Below are 23,705 nucleotides of genomic sequence, written 5' to 3' on the forward strand. Positions count from 1 at the left end.
CTAATGTGTTAGAAGAATTTCACACTGCAGAGTCACCTCCATGGATTTAAACCCTCAGAGAGAAGCGTCTTAGTTTATTCCCGTGATATTTCTGTAGAACAGAAATCACCTGGCACATTACTTCTGGTCATGTTTGGCAGGGATTTACCAACAGTGGTTCAGTTCTCATCACAGTCTTGGAGTTTTCCTCAGTGGCCCCATTTTGTTCTTGTTAAGCAAACAAGACTAGCACTCAGAAAAGTGCTCAAAGTAAAGCGCTTTATATTAGGTGCCTGAATAAAATAAGCATTTCAATTAGATTCATTAAGGAAGTTATTACTTGTTAATTGAATAGCAACAGACTGCTAAGGATCACTTATTGAGGTCTAATAAGTATGTAAGAGCGAAATCTACTCTTCATGTAATTCCATCAGCAATGAACTAGTGTAATTAGCTTCTTACTAACAAACTTAAATTGTGGGGAATGTTGAGGCAGATAATTGGCACTTAGGAAGATACCTATAGTAACTTAGTGCAGTATCAATTAACATACTTATGAAACGTCAGTTTAAACTCTGAACAAATTGTTGATACCAATTGGCTGTGGGTTACTTGGTTAAATGCTATTTAAGTGCTTAAACTTTCATATTCAGAAAAAATTAAGTCCTCTCACTGCTCTGTTTAAAAGTTATTACATATGCCTCATTTCCAGGTGTATAACTGATGGATCACCTGCAATAACCATCAGCTCAGGAAGGACATGGTCCTGTTGGAACAAGTCTGGCGAAGTGCCACAAAGATGATCAGAGGGCTGGAGCACCTCTGCTGTGAGAACAGGCTGAGAGAGTTGGGATTGTTCAGCCTGAAGAAGAGAAGGTTCTGGGGAGACCTTATGGCTCCTTCCAGTACATATAAGGGGCCCACAGGAGAGATGGGGAGGGACTCTTTATTAGGGAGCGTAGCAATAGGACAAGGGACTATGGTTTTAAACTGAAAGAGGGGAGATTTAGATTAGGTATCAGGAAGAAATTCTTCACTGCGAGGGTGGTGAGGCACTGGAACAGGTTGCCCAGAGAAGCTGTGGATGCCCCATCCCTGGAGGTGTCCAAGGCCAAGCTGGTTGGGGCATTGAGCAACCTGGTCTAGTGGGAGATGTTCCTGCCCATGGCAGGGGGCTTGGAGCTCGATGATCTTTAAGGTTCTTCCCAACCTGAACCATTCTATGATTCCACAATCAGTAAGGACTCTTGGGTGCTGGCTACATACACTGAGACGTTGGTGATTCAAGCACTTGCTTGCTCAGGCTGCTGCCTGCTCAGGAGGCTGCTTGCCCCTGACCCCTCTCTCCCTCACACTGTGTGCAGGTCATTTAGTGACTTATTTTCACAGAATTGTACTTCTTTAGAGTGTGAGTCACCTGTGGACCAGCTAATCCCCACTCCTTGCACTTCAGCAGACTCAGACACCATAGGACCTCACCCCCTTTCCAGTTTGATCAAATCAAGGTTCATACCTCATGGCTGTGTCTGAAGCACCAAACTTTTGCCCAAAGGTGACTCAGAAAGATCACAGTAGCTCTGGGATCAATTCCTTGCCCAGGAGCTAGGATATATGATACCTTTATGTGCCATTTAGACTCCATAACCAACCTGAGCTGATGGAACAAGGTAAACATCAGTAATTGTCTGGTCAGGACAAGCAGCAACAGAACCGACCTTCATGCTTCTAGCCCTGTGATCTTATCACAGCTCCATCTCTTCCTCTAAATATTCTCCAGATGTTCTGGAAAGGCTCTGCCTCCCCATTTGAAATGGAAATCCCTCTGCTCTCACTTTCACTTAACATGCAGTTTGGCTGCAGGAAATGAAATATTTTGCAATGGCACAGAGCTTATGGAGGACTTCTGTTTGTACACAAAGCCTGAATCTTCATGCCCAACAGAGGCCTTGGGAGCAGCGGTAGGAGAGGAAGGTAAGAAAACCACACTACAGGAGGCAGAGCCAGCCCTTGGTAGCAGAGGGGATAGACTGGTGCTTCAGTGAAGGTGTTTGGAGAGGAGGCAGAAGCACAGGGATGGGACGCTGCCAGGGCAGAAGCCAAGCGGGACAACAGAGGAGAGCAGGCAAGAGTCCCCAGCTGGACGCACCAGGGTGTGGGGCAGACAAGGTGTAAGGCAAGGGGAATACAGGGCTGGGGTCTGAGCCTGGGTGAGAGGGACAGGAGGACCAGGAAGCTGGAAGCTATTGGCAAGGGCAGTACTTGCCATTTTAAGGGTATCTGTTGAAACCAATTTTAGAAACTTCTATTTTAAAACAGGTTCACCCCTCCCCCTTCCCCACGCAGAAACACACACTGATCCATCATGTGGAAATACTTCAGACTCATCTATTTAAAAAAATTGACAGCATATCCCTGTCAGCTAGGAGTATGATTTTTTTTTTCAGCTATGCCAGCAAAAGCCCTAATGTAGACACAGCTGTAATATGAGCAAAAGGGAAAAAAAGTTTCTTTTTGCCAATACAGCTTCTTTTTCTCAGGCAACTAATACAAGCTATATTTTTTGCAGGCTTTTTCCTAGTGTAAGCTTCTGTACTCTGACTGCACTGTCAGTGCAGCTATGCACTAGGTTCAAAAAGGTGTCCACAAGGCCTTAAATTGTTTTGGAGAAAGGACAGCACCTAGCACTGTGAAATCATGTTGGTGCCTGGAGCTTGTAGGTGTGGATGCAATAAAAACACAAAATAATAATGAATTCTGAGCCTAAGTTTCCCAAGCCGCAGAGTAAGGGCAGCCAAATCCTTCTTGCTTCCCCAACCTTTCTAACAAGCAGCTCCAACCCACTACTGCATTGCAACTAATCAATGTCTCCTCAGAGTAAATCATATCTCAAAATTTAGAGCTGGCTCAGTGTCCAGAAGGCCCTGGGAAGTTGAGAAGTATGGCAAGGACTTTTCTGTTCTGTATGAATGGAACAAAACTTAAGCATTTGGGGGGAAAGTCAATCTCAAATAATAAATAATGCAGAAACTCCAACATACCTTTTAAAGCTCCAGTCCCCTTATAATTTAATGTTTGAAATGCTATGCTATTCCTGTGGAAGCCTTTTCTCTCTCCACTGCTGATGATGGTCTGTCTTCTTAGACACTTGAATAATGTCTCTCTTCCCCTTGTAACATCTTCTTTGACTACTCCTCATGCATAGTAATGCTAATAATCTTGCAGCTTTCAGCGACATTTTTCTTCCTTTAAATGAATGCCTGGTTTTATGCAGGGCTGTTTTGTTCAGTACCTTGTCTCCTGCATGCCTCTTTCACTGCACAGTGTACCTGTGTACATACAAATGTCTATTTACTGCTGCCCATTATGAGCTGTTCATGTTCCATTTAGCAGCATGCAGAAGAATCAGACTAATTGATTATCTATATTGTATAAATTGTAGCAAAGCATAAATGATGCATTCAAGATTAGTTTGCTATTATGTTGAATATTGTACAAATGTATATGTAAGCGTAATCCCTCCCAAAAGAACTTAACACCACCATTAACCAGGGACCTTTTGCATGTGAAATGGACTTGATACCCAGCAAATTATACAGTGGATAATACTATGTGCAGTCATGTAGAAGGATATATTTTATACTACCTGACCACCACAGAGTTTTACAGTTCTTTCCTCAGAGAAGATGAATTCAGATTCTATCGCTTTCTAAATGTAATAATGTAAATATGGACAATAGATAAGTATTAAGCTCATTTGTCAAGGGGAACTAGGCAATTCATCTCAGGTCATGAAGCAAGAAAAAACAAGAAATGCAGATAGAATCCAAAATTTAACTGTTAGTCCAGCCCTGTAACCGGCAGGGAGCACACTAATGTGCTTTGTGCTTCTAAGTTATTTTTAAGCACCTTCTCAGTCATCATTAAATGTTAAAAGGATCCTGTATCTTTTGGAAAGGGTGCCGTTGAAGATCCTGGCTGTTTCCAAAGCTTCCCGAAATAGAAATCCTCACGTGTAAATGACCAATATAGGATTTCAAATGCATTTTATATAAATAATTCTGGTAGGAACTCTGGACTAAAATCATTCTGATGGCTTTGATACAAGTGCACAGTTGGTCTATGAACTTGCAGTCGCTGCAAAGAGTAATCACATTAATCTAAACACTATTCCAATGGCAGCTGACAAAGAAATGAACACCAAACTAGTCAGCTCAGGCCCCTCCTGCTTATTTAACCAGTCCTCCTGCTGCACTTAATATTATCACTATAAAATCCAGAGAGAACGCTTCTGTTCAAATAGTCTTGAAACAGTCATACACTGCATTCTCAGAAAGAGTCACGCACTATTAAACATAAGAAGCAAATTATAAGCAAGAACTTAGAATAAAGGTGAAACACGCAGACACCTTCAGAACATTGAACATTACAGCAAATGTCATCATTTGCTTTTCCTTTGAATTGATGTTAACAAGTAAAGCATTTTACTTGTCTTTGTTTACCAGCGGAACATAAATACTGCATAAACTACATCTTCTTGCAACTAAGCTTTGTCTACAGGAAGGCAGCGTATTCTAACTATGTTTATATTTTCAAAAAGTTGAAAGCTCAGTGGTTGAGCAGAAAGAAATCGGGATGCTGTGTACACGTGAAATGTGCTTTTCATTAAATAAGTACTTGAGAAAATCTTAAATGCCTCAGCTTGAGATTGCCCAACGATCTGCAGCGCCGCTCAACAGGATCTATCTCCAAGTATTTAATGAAGCACCTGAAGTGCCATGGGAGCCTACATCCTAGTCTAAATCACAGCTTCCCAAGTGATGTACAGCCACCTTTCCCCTGGTAGAGAAAGATGGAAATAGACACCTAGGAAGAGGATCACAAAAGCATTCAGGTCTTTCTGAGGTGCTAATGCACTACTAGGCAATCCAGCAATGCCCTGCCTAGGCCTTCTATGCATCCCAGCATCCCTAATTTTGCCCACAGAAGCCCCTCTCACTCACATGCTGAGCAGCTGCTCTGAGTCCTGCAGACTCCCTTCAATGAGCCAGCTGCCCCATAACCTTGGTAATTTTAACACCAAACCTTCCAGTCCTGGGATCCTGGTGGAGCCTTCCTGTCATAGGCTTTGTGTACTCCAGAAAATACAGCGTAGAGAGGCAGTGCTGTATTAATACAGTGCCTAAGAGCTTTGCTGGGCCACACAGACAGTTTGAGGAAATTTTATATGCAAAAACTTCAAGATGCTTCTGAATGCCAGCACAGCTACAGCACTAGGTGGGCTCCTTGCGGACATCCTTGCAGAGCTAACATTGAGTGATGTTGCAGGGGAAGCATCTTGCAGTATTGTGTGCTACTTAGAAGGGATAGAAAAAAGCCCTGTCCTTACTCTCCCACCAGGAAAGTGTAGGGACTTCTGCCAATTCAGCATGAGCTGATCTAAACTTAACTGTTTCAATCTGCCTGTGATGGGCTGATTCTGCCTCCAAAGCTGCACACTGGCTGGAGACCCGTTGTTAGGACCTACAGATTGAGAGGAAACTGGAACAGTTTCCACTGTTTTTGTGCAAAGCCAGAGCCTGGCTTGTGAAAGAAATGACAGCATAATATCAAAATGTATCTTTCAGTCAGCCCAAGGATGAAATGCCCTGGGTGCTTCTGCTTTGCTTGAACACCCAAATTCTGATTTCCCATTTCACAAGGAAGCAAAACAAGAAAATGATATGCCTATGCTCTGGCTAATACAAACTGGGCTGTGCTCCATAGATTACTGAATGAAATATTAGCATCAAGTACCACCATGCTGTGTGTAACATCTGGAAAAAAGTTATAGAGCGATTTTCATTATTTTTATAGGAGAACAGAAAACTGCAAATGGTAGAAGATATAAGAGGGATTTCTAACAGATTGTACATTGTCAGAGGCTCTCTTTCCAGCTGTGGCAAACCTGATAATAAAACACACAATCACCTCGAAGCACAAACATCAGCAGAAACAAGGCAGCCCCCATGGAGAGCTTCCATGCAAGACAGGCTTTCAAAATGGCAGCTCCCCACAGGTAAGAAGCCGTTTGGATGCTTTGGAGAAAGTCTGAAAACATTTAAAGGATCAAGGTATAGCCTTGAGTGAGATACTCCTTTTTTTGTTTCTTTGGAGGAGGTTTTCCTTGTTTTGTGCATTAAAATAGAAAGCAGAGACTTTACTTATAAGAATATCCTCAATAAACATATATTCCTAGGAGAAGAAAGCAAAGATGATTAGAAAGCAAAAACAAAGGAGATGGGAGAAAATCTAGGGACAAAATGTTCTTGCCTGGCTATGGAGAAAAAAATCAAGAGCTGCAAAACAGCAGCCCCTGTTATTTGCAAACACGTACCAAGGAGGCTGAGAATAGATCCAATGACAGCTGCAGCCTAATTGATAGGAGACTTGCCTAACAGGTTGTCAGACTGCTGCGTGGCTTCAGTCCAGGCCATGTTGCTGGAGGCGCAATGTTAGAAACACTGACAAACGTTTACTAAAAATAAATTAAAAAATATTCCAGGGCAAAGGGAAATATGGCTCCAAGTGACTACTTGCAAAATTGCGTTAGACCTCTAGGAAAGAGGAAAGTAAGCGGCAAAACGTGTGAGAGTCCCCCCAGGGCCAGCAGGACAGACACAGGCAGCCTGCCAAGGCACTCCAGGATTGTGCTGCCTGTCAGGAGCATTGGCTCTGGGTGTGCTGAGAGCAGACCTCCACAGATGCAACAAAAATAACTACCAGATCAGCAAAGAGCACAATCAAGAGAGTTGACTAGCTGCAAAATAAAATTATATTTGATGTATAGAGATGGATCTGTTTAATGGTAGGATGAAAACCACAGGGGCAAGTCTTTGAACTCTTCTTTTACTTACCAGGAAAAGGATGCATGGCTTCCTTGGCCAGTGGGGATAAGAAGCACTGTGAGAGTTGAAAGTGGCTTAGGTACAGCCCTCAGCTCAGCCCATCCACACGCACACAGCCAGAGAGTCACTTTTGGGATTGTTGAATGTATTCAGCTACATGATAGGACAGAAGGCTCGAAAGAATCTTTGGTCTTGAGCTCCCAAGTCAGCAATGCATCCAAGCAACCTGCAGAGCAGACAGGTGAACATGAGACATTCTTCTTCAGAGAACAAGAGAAGTGATGCTAAAACAGAGGGAGGGGAGGAAAAAAGAGAGAAGTCCTATGGATGAAAGCCTGTTAGGGCTGTGAAGGCTGCTCTCTTTGAAGGAGATCCAACCTTGGTAAAGCTGAGACCCTATGTGGGAGGGAAACAATATTCTCAAGCTAACATCTAGCACTATAAGCAGCACCTGGGGCAGGACTATTACTGTGCATGTGTGCACAGAGGGACCTTGAGCTGAGGGGACACAGTCCCTCTGGATTTACTAGTACTACTAGACAAATAATAAAGCCGATGCCTGAAGTAAGGGGAAAAGAGCAGAAAAAAAAAACCAGTGCTGGCTGCACAGTCTGTCTCCAGCTTTCCCCATAGGCTTGGGGATACTGCACTTGACACCTCTCTCTCAATCTCTGGTTAATAGTGAAGATGATCAGCAAATTAACACATTCAGAATTCATTCCTAAAAATACTTCATTAATTTCTATAGAAAGGAACTTCAGAAAAAGCACTTTCATTTCTTGGTCACACCATGATATTTATTTCTGTTTCTGAAAGGTTGTGAAATATTTGTAAAAAACGTTTTTCAGAAATAACCAAGTGATTTTACATAACAAATAAATTCATAAGCGTCTCTGTCTTTTCACACTGCAAAACAAAAGCAAAATGCATTAAGGAATCCTTTGCTGCTCACTCCTTTCTGGAAAAGTGACATTAGGTCTTTATGATCCCTGAATTAAAACTCAGAGGGCACTTTTTTTCCATAGCAATATACAGAGGTCTAACACAGGGCTACCATGAAAATTAACAGAGTAGCCACATTGCTAACAACTCTCTAGGGTACTTTCAATATATGCTCCTCAGCACTTAGCAAATCTGTGGGTAGATAGAGGAGAACAAGAAAATTACTCACAAGCCAGTATAGTCTGGATGAGGAGAGTTCACCGCAGCCAAGGGTGTTGCTACATGAGTGAGACACGGTCAGAAATGGGTCTGAGAAGTAGATTCTGCAGCGCGCTCTGAAATCCAGGCCTGCTCGTCACAATCTCCCCCTGAAGAGCAACTATTAGCAGACACTTCTTTATTAGGTGAGTTCAGCAACATGGTTTCCAGTACAGGAAATAGGGAATGACAAACAAGAAATTCAGAGCAAGGATCATTAAACAAAAAGTTACCAATAAAGGGAGCCAAAATTCTCAAGAGGTTTGTGCTTGGTGGATGCATGTGTATGTACAAATATCCAGCTTATGCATGCAGACAGATCAGAAGTCTTTCTGATAATTACAGTAGGAGGTGAGCCTATTTCCAAGACTTTTAATCTGGCGCCTCTGGATTAAGCACCTTCTGAGAGTATCACATTAAGAAAATTAAATTATTCAAAACTCTGTTACACATTCACAGCCCCAGATCTGGCTTAAAATATTAGTTACCGTATCTCTTATTAACTGTAATGAAAACCCAGTCCCTGGACTATGGAGAGTGTAAAATCCTGTTGAAGGTTAGCCTTCTGCTTCCTAGGGCCCAGTATTCAATAGAGTTCAAGGCGCTGTGTAGGGGAAAAGGCTGTAGACAGAACCACTATTTTTGTATTGTTTATGAAATAAACTCCTTGAAGAGCATACTTGCATCACATTACTGCAAGAGTAGAATTCCTGCTTGTGCTGGAAACCAAGTGTCTCAATCTTTCATACAGAAATTTTTTGCCCCCTGTAAAAGACCCCGACCCAGATTGGGTGCAATTTTGAAGCATGATCCTCTTATTGACTTTAATAGAAATAGGATTGAGCTCTATAATCAACTTTTATTTAAGGCAGACATGCTCTTTTGTACTGTGTTATTGTAACTTTACTAGACTTTGGAAAGCATTAACCTGTTTTGAATTCACAACACTACTCCTTAAATAGTGGACTCTCACCCCAGAGACTCAGGACACTGAAACACTGACCTCCTGCATCCAGTGATTTTGATCATGAGTTTGCATCCCAGAACTGCAGGTCAGGTTTAGAACTCAGCTCAGTATATTGAGCACATAGTGGGAGTGTGGAGTTATTTTCTAGGGCACATGAGTCAAATGGTCCATGCTGACAGAGAAAATGGCATGGTTACTGAATGTAAAGGAGTTGCTGCTTCTTTACAGCCAGCCCACTTCAGCAGAAACCTCTGTAGGAAATAATGCAGAATCCCTTTCTTACTGAGCAAGCACTGAAAGATCTTGCTTATTGACAGGGAGCAAGAGCTGGGACATAGCAGAGCACAAGAATATTCAAATGCAGTTTGGGGTTTTAAAATAAAAACAACTTTCTGCTTTTAAATGCAACAAAGTCTAGTTAGTGCATTTCCCCAGAGAGCAAAATCAGAATTTTTGAAATGCCATAAATTATTCATGTTGCCTCTCTGTCATCCCAAGAAGCACCATCTAACCAGAGTGTTCAAAATTCAGAAAAGGGTTGAGCATGCCAGACAGGGATCCAAAGCCCCTCTCACCAAACTACTATAGTGAATGTCAGCAAAGAAGTGCACATCTGCAGGCAATTCATCCCTTGTTGGAGCATAAATCCTGGGCAAAGGCTGCAGGTATCCTGAGTGGGGCTTCAGCACCCAAAACAGCACAGCCATCTTCTGTACAGTTACTTGAACTTTCAAACACTCACCTGGCCTCCAGCTATGCTGCAGCAAACATTTGATTCACGCTTCAGGTAAAGAAAAGTAGTTCCTACTCTGATTTCAGTACTATGTTTTATAATTCATTTATAACTCAAATTCAAGCGATTCGAGCTTCAGTAACCATTATTCAAGGCTGACATACAGCAGGCATCGGGATCATAGGTCAAGGCCTATTTGTTGACCATTCCTGGTACTCTCCAACATAGCAACAGAATTGCTCAAGAACATCCTCTTTGCCATTTGAGAACTGCAATCATCAACTGTGTTCCTTTAGCAGGGTCACACTTTCCTTCTGCTGCAACAGTAAAACTCATCTCTATGGGATACTATCCAGGGCAAGACTGCGCAAAGAACTCCCCAGAGCCACAGTGCCTTACATCCCCACCATCCATGCCAAGCATATTTCTAGCATTAAAACCAAATCCCATGATGACAAGAGCAACAAAAACAGCCCATCCCTACCATAAACCATAAACCATACAACCCTCTGTAGTCCAAGTCACTGTTGTGGGGAGGTAATACATGATACAATTAACAGTTTGTGATAGGTAGTGATTTCAGGCACTACCTGGAGGTACATGGAGGAAGGTCAAGAAAGTGATGGAGCACAGTAGCGCTAGCATGTCGTAGCACAACATCACTAGCACAATGGTCTACTTCCATCCTTTAGCGTTTTTCAGGATCAATCCCTCAGGTTTTACTAATGCAAACTGACCACAAAAACAGGCCCAAATCAGATCCTCACTTGCCATCATAAACATTTCCAGGTACACATACTTTCTTCCACAAAAGAGGAAGAAGCTCTGTACCACCAAGGCCACCAAAAGAAGGTCCCCAGGTGCAGCCCCAATTGCCAGGCACCCTAATCAGCAAGCCACCCTCTCTGCACATCACTGCAGTGGCCTCAAAGAAGACACTGGGCAGTGCTGGATCAGAGCCTTTCTTTATTCATCTACAGTCCTGTATGCAATCTTTAAAAGCTGTATATTGTCCATCAATATTTTGGCATAACTGCAGAGCTGGAGTCAAAGAGCTTTTGTTCGGCCACTGTTAACCACTCCCCAGTTAGTGGGTTTGCTAATCACGTGAATAATAGTTGTTTTGTCAAGAAACATTTTTTAATCTCTGTCAATTCAAATGAAGACTTTGCTAACCCTCAAAGCCATGGAAAACAGGCAGGTCACAAATGCTTTGTACTTTAATGCTATGAGGAAATAATACTTTACCTGAATTAGCCAGTATTGGAACTCTTCCTGTTCAAGATGTTCAGCTAGGAACTGTCTTGCTCACAGGTGCTGCAAAACCAGAGATTACAGGTCAGTTGCAAAATGTCAAGTGCCACATAGGAAGATATGCATTAAGCATATGTTCGAAACATCATTTGGTACAACTTAGGCCGTAAAAGACACACCTAACAGCCCATTAATGAACAAGTGGTTGCTATTATCATTTACTGAAAGCAAACATTGTGATAAGACCCGAAGGGAGATAAGATGTACTATTTGCCCCAGTAAGTTACAAAGATTTGTCAATCATTTGGCTTCACTCACGAACTCAAAGGGGCTAACGAAAGTGACTAACACTTTCTGGAGACTATGCATGGAAAAATTCAGTGGCAAAGAGTGCCTTGGCAAGTTTTAAGGCTGTAAAAACAGAGATGTAATAATGATATTTCTGCTGTAACCTTCAATGCATAGTAATCATAACCAGTTAGACGTAGCCTGATAAGAAATATAAGGCACCGACAAAACAAGCCAAAAACTTTGTGAGAGGACAAATGAGCCCTTGATGATCTGTCTGGTCCAGCTTACTAGCTTTTAACCCCTACGCTTGTAAGCCTTTGTGACAGCCTAGGTTGACTGACTTTGAGAAGACTGCTCATGACTTAGTCAGACATTGGCCTGTAGGAGAAAAGCAGTAATAACCACAACCACCTCATTCCCAACAGGATCACCAGCTAATGCTTTAGGCTGCCCAGGGAGGTGGTTGAGTCACCATCCTTGGACGTGTTTAAGAGTCGGTTAGATGTGGTGTTGGGGGATATCACGTAAGGAAGAACTTTGTAGAGCAGGGTAGATGGTTGGACTCGATGATCCAAAGGGTCTTTTCCAACATAAATGATTCTATGTCTCAACAGAATCATCATATAGAGAAACAGCACAAAGGGTTAGCAAAGAAAAGATGACCAAGAAATTGAGGTCCCTCCTGCACAGCACTGGCAAAGTTCTCTGCCCTTATGTGTATTTTAGTTCCTCATTGGTCTGGTTAGTTCCCCAAGGGCCACGCAGAAGGAGAAAGTGCTGTGTGATAACCCAGTAAGTAAACCATTATTTTGAAGGTGTCCTGCAGAAGAATGGCTATTGTTACATACCCACATTAACATACAAGGTTAACAAACATACTAACATACTGTAGATTACAGCAGTAATTTATTATGTATAGTATGACAATTCAGTCATAATTCTCTGAAAATCACTACTATATTTCCCAGAAAGATTCCCAAAGAACAAAAACCTGTTTATTATTGAAATTATTTTCTTCACATGTGGCTATTCACTTAATCCTGTGTACAATTCAGCAAGCTTTAATCCTTCTGCATATTTCCAATACAGCAATATCACCCTTTTAGCTACTGCATTTGCTCTTAATAGAAATTTTCCCCTGTGGTTCATTTATATTCAAGAGACTATTCAGGTCACCCAGTGCAAATATTTTTGGATCATTGGCGATGTCATTGTCCAGAATCATATTCACTCTATTTCCTCCATTCCCAGAATGAATTTACTAGGTATGGGATGCTGAAAAAAGCTCTTGTTCTCATTCGTCTCATATTTAACTGAAGAAGCAAAACAGAAAATAAATGAAGTCTGATTTGCATGAAATTGTGCATTCTGTATCCTAGTGTTGAACAAGAGCACAGACATTCTTTGAGTTCTGTCATGTCTAGTTTCTATATTTAATTTGTCTCCTTGTTACCTTCTGTTGAATTAAGGGAATGATACAGTAAGGTTTCCCTAACTTAATATTTGTCATTTCATCTGGCTACTAGCTCCACCATAACAATGCTACCTTCCTTCTATCTATCTGCAGATGCTGCATTTGTCTTTCTCAGTACTTATAATTCTTAACAACCAAATCCAACTTAACCTGTTGAAAAATCCACAGAAAGAGAGAAAGGAGAGAAACACATCCTCCCTGTTTGTTTCCCAGCTGAGAGCAGCACTGCATTTGTATTTTGCAGCTCCTGCTTGAAACTGAGGACATCGTGTCCCTTTGCTCTTGGATGCACTTTCATCCCCCAGGCTCAGCAGTGCCTTGCTCAGCCACTTCCAAACTCTGCTACAGAGATAGCCCCAGACAAGCCTGTCTCCAGGATCTGCCAAGTGACAGATCAAAGCCAGAAAATTGCCGTTGTTTCTAACGCTCTTCCCGCATTTAACACTTTGCACTCTCCCCTCGAGGCACTGGAGAGGCCTCTCTGGCTCCTCCTCCTCCTAAACCTGAAGCCTGGAGTCCTGTCGGTGCGAGAGGCAGCCCCAAATAGATCCCTAAGGGCCCAACAATCAGATGTGCCAAGTTATATTAAATTAACTCCCTTGTTTCTCTTAAAAGAGACAAAGGAAATGAAAGACGAGCTCGCAGCAAGGCCATGTGTACCCCCCATTCCTTATCCAGCCCCTTCTAGACATTATTTACAGCAGCACTGGAAGCACTGGAGCCTGCCTTTTAGAGCTCACTGAAGAAGTCAGTGGGAACTTATCCAATAACTCTGTGGCCTTGTTGAAAATTGCTGAGGTTTGGTCTGTGCTCCTTTAAGGCTGCAGGGAGAGTATGAGTGGTGGGACACAATCTAAGCACAAACTGCTGTTAAAGGGGAACCGGGGGCAGGGGGGACAACACACAACACCACTGAACTATTCACAAAGCTGAGAAAATAATATTTTTAATAAAAAAACCCCACTTTTTCAAGCAGTTTTTCCAACTTTAAAGAGCAGCTGCAGCTGGAGTAGTGCCAACTGTGCAGACTCACTCAGCAGACACAGGCTGAACATCACACAATAGCTTCGGGTATTGATGGTTTTAAGACCTGAGGAGTTGGAAGGTAGTCAACGTTGCCTTTTCCAGTCCTTTAACCCTCAAGATGCTGCTGTATTTTCAGAGCGCTGTTTTTGGAATTGTTTCATGGTCCCAAGTGTGGGCTGAGGAATACCAACCTCCACAAGAAGTACAGGTTTAATCCTAGTACAGCCAACTCAGCTCTCCATCTTGCACAGACAGATAATTTGACCACCATGCAATTCATTGAGCAGAAGGTGTTCAGACACAGCATTAAAAATGGAGTGGAATGGCTTTACAGCATTTTTCTAACTGTAGCAATTTGCTATAGCAGTTCCTGGGCTAGACACTCCCCTTCTCTCTGTTCCTTTGTAGCACACTGGATTGCTGTTACTGCCATGTGGCAAATTTCTGTGACCTATCAGGATGAAAACAGCTGTATAAAGGTAAAATGACAGATAATCACAAATGCCTGCAATCTTCAGATAAAGGCAACACATGGAATAATGCAACTTGCTTAAATAATATGATTGTGATTTAAAAATTCAACTTCATTTCACCTGATACTGCTATTCAGATGGATAAACTTTATTTAAAAGCAATCTGTTCTTTGTGGGCCCGTGTGTCCCTATGTGCTTATTTAAAAAATACTTTGCTATGCTTCGGTATCCTGATTTCACATCTCCTGGACTAAAATAAGAGTTGCTTAGTATCCCTGTCACAATGGTGTGAGAATCCTCAAAAATGGCCATACAGGAGCAGTACTGCAAGCCCAGCAGCTAGTGTGGCCTTTAGCCGCACAGGGGGCAAGGGTAGAGTGACATGATGCTGTGCTGTCACCCAAAGCCTCTTCCACCCTGGCAAACCAGGTATCCCTAGCACAAGTACTGCTGGTCTGGTGTGGGCTTCAGCGAAGAGTTTGATACGTGTTTTCCTACTGCAGTCAGATAAACACGAATAGTATTTCCTGTATCACTTCCTCTGCTTGGAAGATGGTGCGGAAACTTCAGCTGCTTTTTCCTGATATGTAGGGAGGAGGCAGACAAGGAGGGGAATATGTAGAGAGCTGGCAGAAGTAGGGTAAGAGAAAATAAAAGCAAGAGTAGAGAAAAGAAAGCAGGCGTCCAGGCTGAAAGAAGACTAAATGCCACAAATTTGCAAAGATAATGGTCAGTAAACGAAATCAGCTGCTGTAAGAGTCACTAAAAGAGGAGTAGAAGTGTGTTTTAAAACAGTTTTGTGTGGTTAACACATGCAATGCAAGGCCTTGAAAGAAGAAAGTCCTCTACAGGTGGCTTTTACTTCCCAATTCCAAGGGAGTGAGCAGAGCTCTGCTGGATAGGGCAGCAAGGAAGCAAAGAGAATAGTAGAGGCTGAACAAAGCAAATGGGAGAGGGGGTGTGGAAGAGAAGGAGATGGATGAGGAAGGGAATATTATTTTGTAGAGCAATACAGTACTTTGCTGGGTCACAGCCAGCCTCTGAATGCACCTCAAACTCTTATTTCCCATTTTCTCCCAGCTGGATAGATAATTGCCTGACTATGGAATTGTATTAATCATTTTTATGTCTATGATCTCCAATGCCAGCACAAGGAGTGCTGTTAGACAAAGCTGTGTCTCACCATAGGCTGCAAGAACAGAACAGGACCCCCTTCCCCTCCTGTATTTGAGATCAGTCTCTAAGAAAAGCACAGGAAACATCAGGAATTCCCAAGGATCGATGGGGTAAGATATTCCTATCGTTTCAGTAATATATATTGTATTCTCTCCCCAAGCCTTTCATACACAGCCTGATTTATTAGCCTTAGTCAGCATTCTGTCTTGTAGACCTGCCAGAAAAGCACAGTGGGATGAAACATCTGGTAAATTTGCTCAAATTCTATTATGAAATATCTTCAAGTTTCAATGAAAAGTAAACAAGTCATTGTCTTTAAAAAGTGATTCGCTTTGCTGTCAAAAAACACTGGCAATCAGCAGTAGGCAATAGTCCTTTTTTCAGGGCTGTCAAAGGAGAATAGCTCCAATTGTGAACCACTCTGGGCCAGGTAGAAGACCATGTATATCATTGCTGGTTCAGTGAAATTTAACTTGTTCACCAGTGTCTGCTGTCTCATTGCCATGCAGTGACATTTTAAGAGCAGCCCTGGGGATGCACAGAGAGCACGGGGCACAGCAGGCTTGCATCTCCCCAGCAAGGCAGGGTGCTGCAGAGACTCCTAGTTCAGTCAGCGCTGAGCTGACTCCAGATCTGTGTGCAGTTTAGCAGTGTATAGGTACCAGCCTTCTCAGAGCCAGCTTAAGGATTTCTAACATAGTACAGCATGGTGCGTTCCAGATGCTACCAGGTGAGAAAATGCAAACTGTAGTGGTAAACAGGTACGGTCTGTCAAGCTGCACTCAAGAAAAGGAGGTACTTAACAAATGTTCTGTATTATATTTTTCCATCCTGGCTCCACACGTATGCAAATCCATTGGCCCAAAACTCCCACATTATCCTTCCATGTAGGGCAGGGGCAAAGGCCATTATTTCAGTCTCTAAATTGGAACAACACCTATAGAGAAGCTGCTCTTAGATTCTGCAGGTGAATTCCAGCCCTCCTCAATCACTTGGGCTGTTTGTGGAGAGAGGTGAATGTCCCCCACCAAAGGACTCTTCAGCGGTAGTTTAATTTCTACAGAAAGGCATTCCACTCTTACAATCAGCAGCTTTAATAAGTGGATGTGCTGTAGGAAAAGAATCTATTGGTGGGTCAAACTACAGCACTTGACTGTATTCATTCACAGGGGATATTTTTTAATTGGTGAGGAGCCCTTATAGAGCCATCTGACTTTCCTATATACCTGTGGTGCATGGTATATCTGAGACAGATTTAGCTAGAAAAGGACAGATCAAAAAGATGGTGAACATATTATAGATCATTACAGAAAACAGAACTGCACTAAGAACTAGTCCATCTGTAACGGAGCTGATACATGCATTTAGGGCAGGTTGTGTGCTGAATAATGGTATAGCAGGGAATATGCTTATCTGTGCAATCCACACAACACTGTCTGCAGTCAACACATTCCTACGTGCACTGGCATGAGCCATTTGAAACTGATTTTCCATTTATGCCAATTCTCATGTTACACCATGCCAGGCTGCTGGAGCTGGGACACTGAATGAGGCAAATCTCTGCCACCCTCTTTGGCTCAGGGTGACTTCAGGACAACACAAAATACTTAGAGTAAAACAAGATAAGACGTAAAGTGAAAAAACAAAACAATTATAAGTGCTGTCAGAGCTGGAATTTCTCTGGGAATGTGTGATACAACTGGAGAAGGTTTATAAAGTCCTGCAGACAGTAATGTGGCTGCCAAAAGGAGAGCAACTATCAGAGCCGGGAACTTTTTTTAGGCCGGGGCTAGTCCTGAAGATGATGACATTTTTGCAGTTCTCATTTAATCTGGGCAAAGAAGGCTGAGTGGGGAGGGGTAATACTGGAACAGGAGCAGAGCTGCAAACAGAAAAGATTAAAACATCTCAGAGACATGTTTAGTAACAGTCTGCAAAAGAGGCCTCTGGCAACAGAGATAAATTTTGGACCAATCCAATAGCAAGGCACCAGTCTCAGTTGCAAGGGATGCTTCTGAGAAAGCCATTTGAACCAGGCAAGCAGAGGAAGTGAGTCAGTCCAGACCAGAACTGATGGGGAGAGGACATCCTCTTCTGTTGCAGGCAACAGAGAGAATATAAACTACCATGAAAAAAGAGACTAGAAGCAGAAAGGTGCAAGGAACTCATAGCTGGAGCTGGCTGAAAAACAACACATCAAGCTATAGACAATGCCTATCACTTGGAGAAGAAGCACAAGAATATCAAGGAGTTCATTTGAGCAAGATCACAGCATAGAAATCACAGCAGTGCCAGAAACAGTGACTTCAGCAATGAAAGAACGACCACAGATAAAAAGTGAATGGATAAAAAACCCCTCCCATTTACCAAGCAGGACCCTTCGCTAATCCCCACTGTGGGAGGATGTGAACTGCATGCTTGAATAAATAATGAACTGGGAAAGAAAGAATATGCGATAAATAGTACCATGGAGAAAAGTACACACTCCAGGGAAGAACACATGCCAAGGCCCTGATCTCAACAGGGTGAACCAAATGTAGAGGTAGGGGAGCAGGGCATTTGGGGGAGCTGCGCGAAGCGGACTAACTGCTGGGCTGGCAGGCACTTCCAGAGCTCTGCCGGAAAGGAGAGACAAAAGCGAGGAGGAGGAGGAGGAGGGATGAGACAGATAACAAAGCCATGGCAGACTGGCTCTGTGGGGAAGCACCAGGACTGGAAGCACACTGGTCAGCCTAGATGCAAAACTTTTACTTCTCCAGTGAAGCGTGTAACTAAAGTCACCACAAAGTTAACAGAAAATGGGATTAAAATATTGCTCATTTCACATTCTAGTGCATTGTGTTTCCAGTGAGTTCTTTTTCCCACCAAAAAAAAAAAAACCCGAACAGAAAGCCCCCATTTTCTTGTTTTCTGTAAGAAAATATGTACAACTGCTGCATCTACTATCATACCACACCACACTTGAGTAATGAGTCCTGATCATCACATTTGGAGGAGGCAGGGCTCTGTGTGAGCAGACACTAACTCTCTGCAAATGTGTAACATAGATACAGTGCACTTCTGCAATGTTAAAATTAAACAAAGGGTTATTGCCTTGTTCAAGATAACATAATTCCCCTCTGCCAAGCAGTGCTAACAGAGCAGATCAGGCCTGTCACCTACTTGCCCATTTCGATATGTCAAGGGGCAGCTGCAATCACACTGCCCCAGGCAGTCTGCAGGAGCCTTCCTCTTTCTGTCCCTCTTCCTCACCTTTCTGCCCCGTTAGGAAGAAAAGGCCACGAGGTAAACCAGCAGAAAGAGTACAAGCAGTCAGAGGCCTCCCTCACAGGGGTCCCAGAATTCATTCTGATCCAATGGATTGGCAGAAATCCAACCTCTTCCAGGCTCAGAGACTCTGGGAAAGAGCAGCAGGGAGAAGGAGATGGACAGAGGGTGAGGAGCGAATAAGTGTGAGAAGGTTGGGGGCAGTGCGGTGAAACAGTTTTTTCAGCTCCTACATCCACGAGAGCTCTATCTCCTCACTCCAGTTGTCAGACTAGGCTCTGGCAAGCTGCTTCTTTCATTGCTTTCTCTAGGTGCTATCTCAACAGAATATTGTTTTCATGACTTTCTGTAATGACAGTTTATTCTAAACAACAAAACTAATGATGAATAACCAAGAAAATACAGCAGAGCGGAGAAGGCCCTTTTCAACTCTGAATGGGCTTTGGCCATCACTGGCAGATGTTCAGGAACCAAGCCCCAGCCACGAGAAAGCAACCTCCCAGCTGTGCCACACCTTCTATCCTCCACTCCAGTTCCAATTGTCATCCTCAGCTTGCACAAGCCTCTGGTATTGGGCTCCCATGAGCAGTAGCGACAAGTGGGAGACAGAGTAGAGAACAGAAGGGATGGGCAAGCTGTATTTACTCTCCTCTGTTCCTTGTAAAGCTACCATTGCTTTGCTCTTTGTCATTTTTCCCCCTTTCCTCTATGACTTTGAAGCATCAAGATTTGAACAAGATGGAAAAAGTATTTTAAAACGCTTTAGGGATATAATCAATATAAATTAATGGATTTTTTCCCCCCAGGGAAGCACAGGCTCCACACTTCCTTCTGTCTTTTCTTGCAGCCCCAGGCCTTTTGTTCTCTGGCAAAAGCTCCCTATTGAAGTGCATGGCATTTTCTGGGCACTATATCTTCAGTATATTCTTTGCAGCAGTGTAATTTTTTTGATAGTCACTTGAATAATCAGCAGTCAGTGTTAAAATACAGCATTGTACATTGACACCCCTTAACCCCCAGGAAGCAGCAGAAGATGAAGAGGGAAGCCTGCAGTTCTTACTGGCCTCATTTTCTCTCCTTGAGAACTAGCTCTTTCTTTCCTACATGTAAGTATCCCACGCAGTTAAAGCCAGCCCTAGTTATCTATAGCCAGCTCTTGTTCCCATTCCTGAAATCATACAACTGGAGTATGGGGGCTGTTTAGGCTAGTAAGGGAATAATGTGGCTTTCCAAAGTTGTCCCAAAATGAGTTGTTTGCACAACAGCTCTCTGTGTTTCTGACCTGAACACCTCCTCAGATGTGGCAATACTTAAAAAGAGCTGTAGAAATTGTTCATTTGCACATCTAAGTTAAACGTTTGTTAAACATTGACCACAAGCCTAATAAAGAAGCTGGCTGCTTCAGGTCCTGCCTTTTCAATACCAGGATGTATTTTATAAATAATTTAACAAGACAGAAGAAATTAAGGAAGGAAACATAGAGCCAAGTGTGAAGGAAGGAAAGACTGTTCTCTTATCACAGCCGAAACCATTTACTTTTGTTACATGTAGTTATATTATTTTTAAGTACTCAGCTTTTTTAATGCTAATTCAAGCTTGCTGTTTCTTGCTGACAGCCAGCCATATGTGACCCCCTGTTCTTTATAAACATTACACACCGTACAAGATTATGTGGTCACAGACAATGGGGTTTTTTCCTTCCTGTAAAACTAAATTCTATCAGCCTGAACCACTGGCTTTCTCTCTCCTCTCCTGCTCTGAATTTGCAGCGTCAGAGGCTTAGATGTAAAGGATTTTTCAGTCAGGACTGTGTCTTACTGGAGGCTCCTTCTGCTTCCCTGTAATTTCAGGCTGTTGTTTCATTCTGTCCTCTTCCAAGACTACAGCTACTGCCACCAAAAGTTAAACTGAAAACCAGGAGAGGTGGTAATCTCACCTGAGACTACATAATGGCTTTCAGATGGCTTGTTGAAGTACTACCATCCTCCTCTAGTCTTTCCTACCTGGTAAGCAGGAGCACTTTTAAAGTCCTCAAACCATTCTTAATTTGCTGCATTGCTAGAAAGTGTGCTTGTGGCGCACTGTGGCAGCTTTTAAGAGAATATAATCACAAAAAGAAGCCATAGTGGCATTTTTAACTTGGGAATTTCTGGCTTTGCTTTTGGGCAAAGCAGTGCAGTCAAACGATGGCTCTGCAAGCACATATAGAGGCCTGATCAGGAGAGACACTAAAGTACCCAGCAGCACAGTGAAATAGGATGCTCAGAACTTCAGGCAAGACACTGCATACCAAGCAGAAGCTGACCCAGAAATCAAAGGGATAAGGCTTAGGCTGAAACACAGTGGTGAAATGAGGCCAAATGGAAACGTGGTCTTACCATAGTCAATAGGCGCACTTTCAGACTCAAAGCAGAGCATCTCATGAGAGAGAGAGAGGGAGGAGAAGCAGCTTTTCAGAAATAAAACTTTAAAGGAAAATTGTGGGTTTGCCATGAAAGTGATTCAGATAATTGTACTGCTTCTATTTCATTCAGAGAGCAGCCAACCCCTAGGAGCAAAGGCCGCCATATGTCCTTAAGAACAAGTGCTGCAGTTTAGCTTTAAACATGACAGCAGTTTTGCTGAAGATGAGGACCACAAAGGGTCTACTGCTTGCTGAAACACTGACATTCCTTCTGAAGGTGTTCCCTTTAGATATACAACACCGAGCCTTCATTATTTCCTTTCTCTTAGGTTTGCTCTGAGGTTTTGGAAAAGCCAAAATTGGACTGGAGTATCTTGTGATTCAGCAGATTTAGAGGAATGAAGGCAATCAGTGAGGTAAATCACTGGGAGAAAGGACACAAAAAGAGAAATGAATGTCTGTGTAACTCAAAGCTATGAAACAGGAATTTGAGACAAGGTGGACAGGGAAGTGCAGGAATAAAGCTAAAAGAATAAAACTTGGCTAGGAAAAGCTGAGAGGAAAAGCGGAAAAAGATTTTCAAGGAATAAAGACAAATAAGAATTTTTCAAATACATAGGAAACAACATGTCAGCAGGGCATCTAAGAGAGTGCCAGGATTATTTAGTAACAGAAGAAAAAGATCGCAAAAAACTGAAATGAAATCTTTACCAAGTGTTCGTAAGTAAGGATGTAGTAGAGAGAATTACTTTTTCCACGTGAGGGAAAAAATACTCAAAGAACTACGGGTCACAAGTAAAAAGAATAAATAAATTACAGCTCTGCATAGTACAGACAGTGTCATCATCCCCACGCAGTCACAGATGGGGTGGGGAAGTCTCCTAAGAGTGAATTTTAAATACCTTCTGCGAGAACCAGGAACAGAAGAAAAATGGGTTCCTATTACATTAAACCATTGCACTCATCTGTTCTACATGAGGCAGAAATCTATATAACCTAGCAATCTTAGGCACTGTGAGAACAGAGATCATCCTCAAGAAACCATTCTTGTGCTATTTTAGTCTCTCTGGTGCTGCAAAGGTCTCAGGGAAAGACAAGTTTTGTGTATGCACACAACAGCTCACAGCTGGTCCTGCTTCATACCACGGAGCTGCTGCAGGAACAACAACCAACAGCTGAATCCCTTCTCAGTGTTCGTAATTCAGCAATAGATTTCTGGATGTTACAAGATGGACCAAGCTCACCTATGAGTACGTTCAGTGACTTGCACTGGAAGCATTCACCAGATGAACAATGAGCAGAGTTAAGCTACAAACAAAAAAACACAAGGAGCAAAGTGAGTAGCATCTCTGAGACAGGAAAAGCTTCAGGCAAAATTGGTAGGAACTTCATAATCAAACTCTACCACTGTTCTCATTCCTTCTTAAAAAAATTTTTAATTTTTTTTTTTTTAATTTAAGGACAGGATATTCACAAGGCATATAAGCACATGACAAGAAAAGGACCTCCTTGTTTGTCCTCTCCTTGAGAGAGTTACAAAGTGCAATGGCTGATGTGCTTTGAACAAACCTCATCTGGATTCTTGTCCCAAAGAGCAAACATTGCCAAATGGCTGTCAACAGTGTGCACTCTCTGAGCTGCCTAGCCCTTACCTTTTATTCAATCTCATACTTTATTTAGCCTTTGAAAACATTCACAAGGCATATAAGCACACGACAAGAAAAGGACCTCCTTGTTTGTCCTCTCCTTGAGAGAGTTACAAAGTGCAATGGCTGATGTGCTTTGAACAAACCTCATCTGGATTCTTGTCCCAAAGAGCAAACATTGCCAAATGGCTGTCAACAGTGTGCACTCTCTGAGCTGCCTAGCCCTTACCTTTTATTCAATCTCATACTTTATTTAGCCTTTGAAAACAAAATGTATGGGCATAGGGTTGAAATCAATGTATTGCAGCAGCTTGGGAAACGCTGAAGAAATAATAAATATTGTCAGATGCTGATGCTTTCTCCTTAAAATGTTTTTGCTCATCTTGGATTTTCTCTCTGCCATCTTTCCATGCTTCCTGTTAGAACACAAGGTGACCTTTCCATGCTTAATTACCCGAACAAAATACACAGAACATTAATGCCAAAAATGCCCCTTGTGCATTCTACTACATTTGCAGATGTTTGGAATAATCTAACCTAATCTCTTCTTTTTCAGGTTAGGGTGAATATGGTGTGAAATAACCAGAAAAAGTAAACAAGAAAAAGGAGGATGGACAATAACATGCTGACAAATACAAGCTAAGAGATGGAGTCTGTGTGTGCACGCACAGTAAACTGTTCCCCAGTAGAGTTTGACTCTATTCTGAAACAGATGCTTGATGATAGCGCTTTGCCTTTATATAGCAATGTTCACACGAGCATCTCAAGGCATCCCTCAGTCATACACAGCACAGTCTGGCAATCAGAAACTACCAGTATAATCATTTTACAGAAGAGTAAGTTGTTTCATATGGTCTGGATGATTTATTCTTGTTCATCACAAAAAAATCAGTGAAGAAGCTGGGAATACAACATGGAAATCACTACTCAT

The 23,705-nt window shown here is 42.4% G+C and overlaps 1 long non-coding RNA gene across 1 annotated transcript in view; it reads right to left on the reverse strand.

Annotated features, from left to right (window-relative positions):
• Positions 1 to 8,071: 8,071 nt before the first annotated feature.
• Positions 8,072 to 23,705, reverse strand: part of LOC106889424 — a 55,856-nt gene continuing 40,222 nt past the window's right edge. The window contains exons 2-3 of the long non-coding RNA XR_001412311.1: positions 11,012 to 11,080; positions 8,072 to 8,184 (exon numbers count right to left, since the gene is read on the reverse strand). This is a non-coding gene — a long non-coding RNA (uncharacterized LOC106889424). The remainder of the gene's footprint in view (positions 8,185 to 11,011; positions 11,081 to 23,705) is intronic.

This window comes from Calidris pugnax, unplaced genomic scaffold (genome assembly GCF_001431845.1).
Source record: "Calidris pugnax isolate Ruff unplaced genomic scaffold, ASM143184v1 scaffold70, whole genome shotgun sequence".
In the NCBI taxonomy this organism is placed as follows: Eukaryota; Metazoa; Chordata; class Aves; order Charadriiformes; family Scolopacidae; genus Calidris; species Calidris pugnax.